This window comes from Trachypithecus francoisi, unplaced genomic scaffold, assembly GCF_009764315.1.
Source record: "Trachypithecus francoisi isolate TF-2019V2 unplaced genomic scaffold, Tfra_2.0 Lachesis_group19, whole genome shotgun sequence".
In the NCBI taxonomy this organism is placed as follows: Eukaryota; Metazoa; Chordata; class Mammalia; order Primates; family Cercopithecidae; genus Trachypithecus; species Trachypithecus francoisi.
In genome coordinates this window covers 30,892,998-30,900,692 of record NW_022681464.1, presented here as the reverse complement: position 1 = coordinate 30,900,692, position 7,695 = coordinate 30,892,998, and the positions used below count along the sequence as shown (strand labels likewise).

General features: G+C 44.4%; 1 pseudogene; it reads right to left on the bottom strand.

Annotated features, from left to right (window-relative positions):
* Positions 1-1,035: 1,035 nt before the first annotated feature.
* Positions 1,036-7,053, bottom strand: LOC117064246 (annotated as a pseudogene).
* Between the last annotated feature and the right edge of the window lie 642 nt (positions 7,054-7,695).

The following is a 7,695-nucleotide window of genomic DNA, read 5'->3' as shown; positions in this document are numbered from 1 at the left end:
AGGGGAAAAGGTGGGAGGGGGTGAGGGATAAAAGACTACAAATTGGGTTCAGTGTATACTGCTCAGGTGATGGGTGCACAAAAATCTCACAAATCACCACTAAAGAAATTACTCATTTAACCAAATACTACTTGTTCCCAAAAGAACAATGGAAGTAAGAGACAAATTTAAAAACTTTAATAAGAAAAAAAGAATATTGAGCTAGGAGATTGTCTTGAATTATCTGGGTGTGTCCTGTCAAATCACCTGGATCCTCATGAGGGAAAGAGGGAGTGCAGGAGAGTCAGAGTACAAGATGGAGATGGACCAATGGCAGCAGAGGTCAGAGAGAGATGAGAGAGCTGAAGATGCTATGCTGCCGGCTTTGAAGATAGAGGAAGGGGCCATGAGCCAAGGAATGCAGGCAGCCTCTAAAAGCTGGAAGAGGAAAGGGAATAAATTCTCCCCTAGAGCCTTCAGAAGGAATCAGCCCTGCCAACACATTTTAGACTTCTGACCTTCCTGGACTTTGAGAAAATGCATTTGTGCTATTTTTAAACCACAAGGTTTATAGTGCTGTTATAGTGCCAATACGAAATGAATATACCCTACTTTAGCACTTAGGAAGCGCTAGCTTACTCTTGAGCAAGTTGCTTAACCAGGTTGTGCCTCAGTGTGTGCATCTGTAAAAGGAAATAGCAGTCACACTTATTTTACAGGGCTGTCCTGTAAGGACTGGGTGAGGTCATGCCTGTTAGGATTAATTGCCATCTCGGCCTCCACTGCTGTGACTGCAGGTCGTATCCTTAACATCTCTGTATTTCCTCTCCCTCCTCTATGGAATGTGACTAAACCACCTTCCCAGGACGGTTGTGAGGATCAGATGAAGGAATAATGTAAATCGAGTATTTAAGGTGTGATTCAGTTAAGTAAGAGTAATTCTTTTAGTTTTTGCTTGGCCAATGCCCAGGGAGGCTTCACTTCCCTCTGGTTTGCAAGACAAGCCTTGCACCCCTTCCCATTTCCCATCCCCACTAGGCCAGCACTTACCACCCTCTACTGCAGAGCTGAGTTTAGGTCCTCCTCTCTCACTGTCCGTGAGCCCCTGGAGCACAGCCCTGTCTGATTTGTGTTTGCATCTCCAGATCCTTGCTGTGGGTATTTGCTAGAGTTACAGAAGCCATGCAAACCTTCTCGTTCTTTGCCACACTCAATCCCCGGTCCCTTTTTTGCTACTGCTCTATGACTGAAACTATTTTGCTGTAAACCAGTAGTTTTCAACCCTGGTACACATTAAGATCACCTGGGGAGCTTTTAAAAAAATTACTGGTGTCCAAGCTCCACCCTGGACCAATTAAATGAGCTCTCTAGGGGTGGGGCTTGGACATCAGTAATTTTTTAAAAGCTCCCCAGGCGATTCCAATGTACCGGCAGGGCTGAGAAGCAATTGGACGCTCAGCCAGTCACATCTGAACAGCTAATTCTGAACTCAGAGTTCAAATCGGAAGGGAGAGGTCATTTATCTATTCTTCTCACCAAGTCTCAAACTGTCCTCATTCTTAAAGACACAGATTCCAACTGTCTTTGAGACAGAATGTCAGAAAGGTGAATGTTAGAAACTATACAAATGATACAAGTGAATGCTCTGCAATCAGGCCAAAGGAAGAATGGCTCTTGTTTTTTTCTAGTTGCTGTAAATGGTGGTCTACAACCGTTAAGTCCAGTTTGCAGACCAGAGAACTAGAAGCATACACTCAAGGAAATGATTCCAGACAGAGGGGAGAATGCTACTAAATCTATACCTTTGTCTTATCTAAAGAAATATTTCTGCTTCAGCATATGAAAACAGGGAATCCTGCTGGCCACCATGTAAGTGAATTGACAGTCTTCTGTGAGCCAACCCTAACTGCAGCGCCACTGCAAGTCCTAGGACTACATTGTGGGGCACTGAGAAGTCCCAGAAGCCTCCCTGGACATTAGCCAAGCAAATGGTTAACACAGAGCATTCAGGAGGTGTCCTGGGCCTAGCACACGGTTCTCCCTTTCCACTCCCAGGCTGAACTGAAACACATCAAATCACCCCAGGCTTTTCCTTTTAATATGCGATTTCATTTCAAAGCCCCTTTTGATAGTGCTGGTGACTGTGACACATTGACACAACTATCAGAATGAAAGTTGGTTGACAATATCCAGAATGAAACTCTTCTCTCTCTTCCAAGAAATGTGTGCACAACTACATTTACAGGAAAAAAAAGTTGCTACATGGGAGCTGAATGGGTCAATAACAATTTCCATTTTTATTTCCAGGTCTACTAAAATCGGACTAGTGTTCTAGGACAGAGAATATGATTTAAAGCTCAAAAGCTAACCATGGCTTATGAAAGAAACTTCATTTCATGGATCAGCATTCACTACATTTAAAGTGGACTTTTTTGGTAGAGGTTTTAAAAATCCATTAAAGCAACGTGTTTTATATGTTACTGTACGTTACTATAAAAGAAGTTCAAAATCCAACTCTAATAACCTCAAGAAAATGCTCAGCCTTTACTAGCAAGTCATTGAGTAATAGCCCCAAGATTGTCATCTCTCCTGATAGATGGCTCTTCTCTAGCTGGCAGAGGAATATTTATGATCCCCATTAAATATATATGAGTAAATGATACAGATGGCTTGAATGCCAATTAGTACACATGAAAATAACCAATAATATATCTTCTTTCTGTAAATGATTATACTTTGACAGTATTGAAATCATTTCATCCAGTTCTTTAAATTATGCTAATATTGCTTCCCCTCTTTCCTTCTTTTATTTCTCCATGTTGCTTGGTACACAGCACGCATACTCACAAACTCACACACAATGGCAATTACTATCATCTAAAATTATATGCAGTCAGCTATACATATACATATGTAAAAAAAGACTTACATGTGTTCTCTCTAATTACGATAGTCCCTAGTTTTCTTTATGTAGTAAGGTAAATATTTAAGAAGCAGCTTATTTCTCCTATTGTATTCCATTTCTGTAATAAAATTTTTCCCCTAAAGGTACAAAGTTTAGGAAGAAAAGCATTCTGTGCTTGGAGATTATATATCAAGGCCTATTTAAGTATAGTTCAAATGCCAAGAAACATTTGAAATGTTTTTGATAGGTTTTATTTTTTTAAAAATATGCTTAATTGAGCTTTTATTCTCTGATCAGTTTGTACCTTTGTACCTTTCTCTTTACATTTTAAGGTATACTTTATACATAAAATGCATGTACTGTGTGCCATTTAGCGAGTTTTGATGCATGTACACAGCTGCATAACAAACATCCCAATTAAAATACAAAACATTCCCATCTTCCTCCTAGGCTTCCTCATATCCCTTTGTAGTCTGTCTCCCCACTACTTACTTCCAGATGTGACCTCATTATGGTTTCTTTCACTATAACTGATTTTTGCCTATTCTACAACTTCACACAGTGGAATCAGATAGTACCTGCTCTTTCAATCTGGCTTCTTCTGCGGTATGTATTACTGCTGTGTGTGGTACTATGTTGCAACGGCTTGAGATTCATCTGTGTTGTATGTAATTAGTAGTTTGTTCCTTTTTATTGCTGAGTGTTAGCATCCCATTAATCTGTTAATGAACATTTGGGTCATTTCCAGTTTGGGGTCATTTTAAATAAAGCTGCTATGAAAATTCCTGACAAATCTCTCAGACACATATAAATATCGGAGTTACATATCTAATGCTACACACTTTATATGGAGAAATCAAGTAAAGATGTTTATGTCTCTTTTCTACAACCCCCAGTGCATACCAGGATCTAAAGGGTCTAAAGCAGATAAACACATAGGTATATAGTGGGGGTGCTGGCCAATATAGTGTCCTGGCTCTTTTAGGACTATGTGAGCCGCTTATTTAGCACCTTTTGTATACACAGAACTGGTTTTGTTTTCCTTCTGCCTAGTATAGTACCTGGCACATAGGTGAAAAACAACCCATGAATTCTTACTGAATTTTAAAATACATGCATAATTGACTGAATAGGTGGATATAAGAATGAATAAGTGAACGCTTTGTGAAGTTACATATAAATGAGTACAACTTTGAAGAGGATCGTGGCTATCATGATAAAATCTAGAAAGAAGCTTTTCTTTCTGTCACCCAGATAAGTGTGGTCCTACCTTCTAAAATTCAGAAAAGAATGAGTAGCTTTGAACATATCAAAGCAATACAAATCCAAGAATTCTACTGGGGTGAGTTGGTTAAATGTCTTCTGATGCCATTTTAAAATACCAAAACTGACCTAGCAAAATCCCTGGGTACCAAGTTTCTTGGCCTAACTCCTAAGGGTGCTAGATGACTAGACAACATCACCTTCTCTAGGGGTGGTATTAAAAAATAAGAATGTTCTTCTCGAAAATACTCACTTGCCTTCTAGGAACACGCCATGTTAGGAGGGAATGCTTCTTTCCCATTTCAGAGGTTTCCTTCCATTTGGAGAGAACACAACACTCCTGGCCTCGTTCCATATTGTCCTCCCTCTCCCCCTGGGAGAAGGAGGAATCAGTTATCTGGGAACGAGCTGGAGAGAAGAAACTGGGCATATTTCCCAGCCGTTTTCTCTCTTCCTGCTCTTGAGAACTAGCAGTCCATAGGAAGCAAACATTTTGCCCTGCTTCTCCACACCCCAAGTTCTCTGGGGCAGGCTCCCCTGTGTGGGGGCCAGTGGTGATCCAGCTAATGTGACCCACTCATAAAGTCTGTCTCATTCTGAGGCTCTATATTATGAAGCTGACTTGCCTGCAGATATAAGCCACATTCTCCAGTATCAGGATAAGAAGGTGATACTGTAGTCTCCTGTCTGTCATACTTTTTATTTTATTTCTCACACTGTTTAGTAACTCCAGTGGGGAAGAAAGTGTTATTTGTTTGCCTGATACTACCTTGAATCTTGAACTCAGGGCTTGCCTCCATCCCTAAATGGCCTCAGAAAAACTATCAGATACATTTTCTTGTTCTTGAAAGAGTCATACTGAATTACTTCAAAAGTATCAAGTAACCTAAATATATAAAGTAGTAGTTGCATTACATGGCAGAAGAGCTGATAATTAAATGATTTTAAAGATTTATGGTCCAGATTAAATACTGCCTCTATTGTCATCCCACATACGGAACAGAGTCATCTTTTTTACAGATAAAAAGTCAAAGACACAGAGAAGATTGACCAGTGAGTCTCAGGCAGAGAGGAGTTGGACCATCCTACTTTTTTTTTCCTGTTACTTCATTTTTACTATTTCACATTTTCAGCCAACAAATCAAGGTACAAACAGGATTTATTTCACATTAACACATTAACTGGATTTTTGTCAAATAAATAGGGAATTCTCTTTAAATAACCATCTCCTCACTTCATGGCCAGTGCAGGAATGAACTAGAGCAAATGTTAGTATATCTGGGGGCATGAGGCTTATAGGGAAGAGGTAGGCTGAGGGGCTCTAGCCAGCATGCCGGGTCAGGGGCCCTCATTCCTGGCCCACCCAGCAGCCCCCCGGTGGCACAACGGCACAGATATGCATTCTCTAGTTCCAGTAGAGAAGCGCCTTCTAGAGGGAAGAGAGAGGAGACAGAAAGCAAATTCCAGAAACACTAGCAGAAAGCAGGGAAGCTTCTTCTTCAGTGGGCTTATCCTGATGCCACTCAAGCCCTGGAAGCTCATTTTACAATCTCAAAAGTCACATGGAGTTGGCAACACCATGACCCAGGACAGGGAAGGGGAGGGTGACAGTGGCTGGGGCCAGAATCGGGCCGAGCGGAATCTGGGCTGACAGCCTGCACATGGTGGCCTTTCCAGGCCAGGCACAGACCAGAGGAGGGAATGTGAACCAGGCCTGGCAGGGGTCTGTGGGAAGACACCTGGCTGGTCTGAGGGGGCTCATGAGACTGAGTGTAGAGTGGCTGCCAGACCAAGGGAGCTGGACTGCAGCGGAGGAGGTGGCCAGAGAGCCCCTGCGTAGGGAGAAGCTACGAGAGTGACACGGGAAGGCGGGGGTGCCGGGGGGATACCATGTGCTCCCAACAGCCCCAGAGATGTGAGGGAGGCATGCGGCTGGAAAGCGACGAGACGCCTCTCCTGAGGCCAGGGACCCAACTGTCCCCCAGCACTCCTTCCTGGTAACTGTTTATGATCAGACCTGGAGGAAGAACGAAGCCCTCCCTCAGCTCCCCCAGCCCCAGCCGCAACTCTGAGGGAAGGAGTAGGAAACAACGACAGAGAGGGAGGCAGGCAGGAGGCAGGAGATGAGGCATCTACTGGGTCTTCCTACCTTCTTAGCCGAGGTAAGATCGCCGAGGCTGCTTCTGGGCGTGGAGACGCGGTGTGGTTTGCCTGGGTTATAATAGGTGCTGACAGCAGCTTCTGTGGCCCTGGCTTTGGCTGCAGGAGTGGAGGGAACATCAGGGCTGACCAGAGGTTCCATGGACCCAGGATAGGGCGGTGGCGGGGGCTGCACGTACCCCATGGCCCTGTCCATCTTGAGAGGTCCTGGATAGAACTCAGGGGGAGACGGTGGAGAAGGGCAGCCAGGAGGGCAGGGGTACATTCCACTAGTGACTGGAGGGGGAAAGACACAAGTCCTGCCCGGCATGTGAGAGTGGCCGTAGGCTCCACTGAGGGCTTCACCCCTGGACGCTTGAGATGCCACCTAGAACACGTGCGTCCCAGACTCAGTGGCGCCCCCTGCCGTGAAGGCGGACTTGCAGGAAGCAGAGCCTTCCCAGCCACCGCCTGCTTCGGCTTTCACTGTTCCTTTGATGTTTGTATCAAACACAGGCTGCTTGATCTCACAGGCCTTCACGAGATAAAATGGCATTACGAAGGACTGCATGGCATCGTTCGCCCTGGACAGAAAGAAAGAGGAAAGGGGTAAGGTAGATGGTGCCTTTCTTGGTCCCTTTGGAGGCCTCTGACACGTTCTTCATGTCACTGAATGTAAGTTCCACAAGATCAGAGGACACGAGGATACTCTCAGCGTTGTTGGCCATCACTCCGCTGCCCTTGGAGTGACTCTCGTTGAGCACCATAGTCTTTTCCGAAAGCAGCCCCAAGATGCCCCATCCTGCAGTTGACCAGCTCATGGTGGTGGCTACATCTTCACAAATGTATTGATACAGTGACTTTTAGGTAGAGAAGCAACTCAGGGGAATCCACACCCTCCGAAAGAAATCTTGAAGTTAACCTAGGTCTTCCATATTTAGAAAGTCAGCGGAGGCAGGCCAAGGCCTAAGCTTACAAACAAATGTTTGTGTTTCTTTAACGGGCCAGTGAAATGACTCAGTCATTTTGGAGACCCTCATAGAAAGATTTCAGCTAGTAATTATGTTGCTTAAGGGAGGCGGGGGGAGGACTGTGCTCCTCTCTTTCCATGTGGTCATTTGCACATGGAAGTTTCTGCTTTTCATATCTGTGGCAGTGCCACATGCAGCGCTCTCCTCAGAGTGTCAGCTCTGGAAAGATGCTACTGCTCCGAGGACTGGTCTTTGAAATTCTGAGGGTGAAGGATTGGCTTTGGTCGGCAGTCATTTTCTTGTCACAGTTGGGCACATCCTCAGGCTGTAAAATCTCTCTAATGCTAGGTATCCACTAGTCTCTTTAATGAGATCGTGGGCAGACCTGCAGAGAGTCCCCACGATCCTTCTCCAGAGATCAAGGGGAGCTTGGAGGTG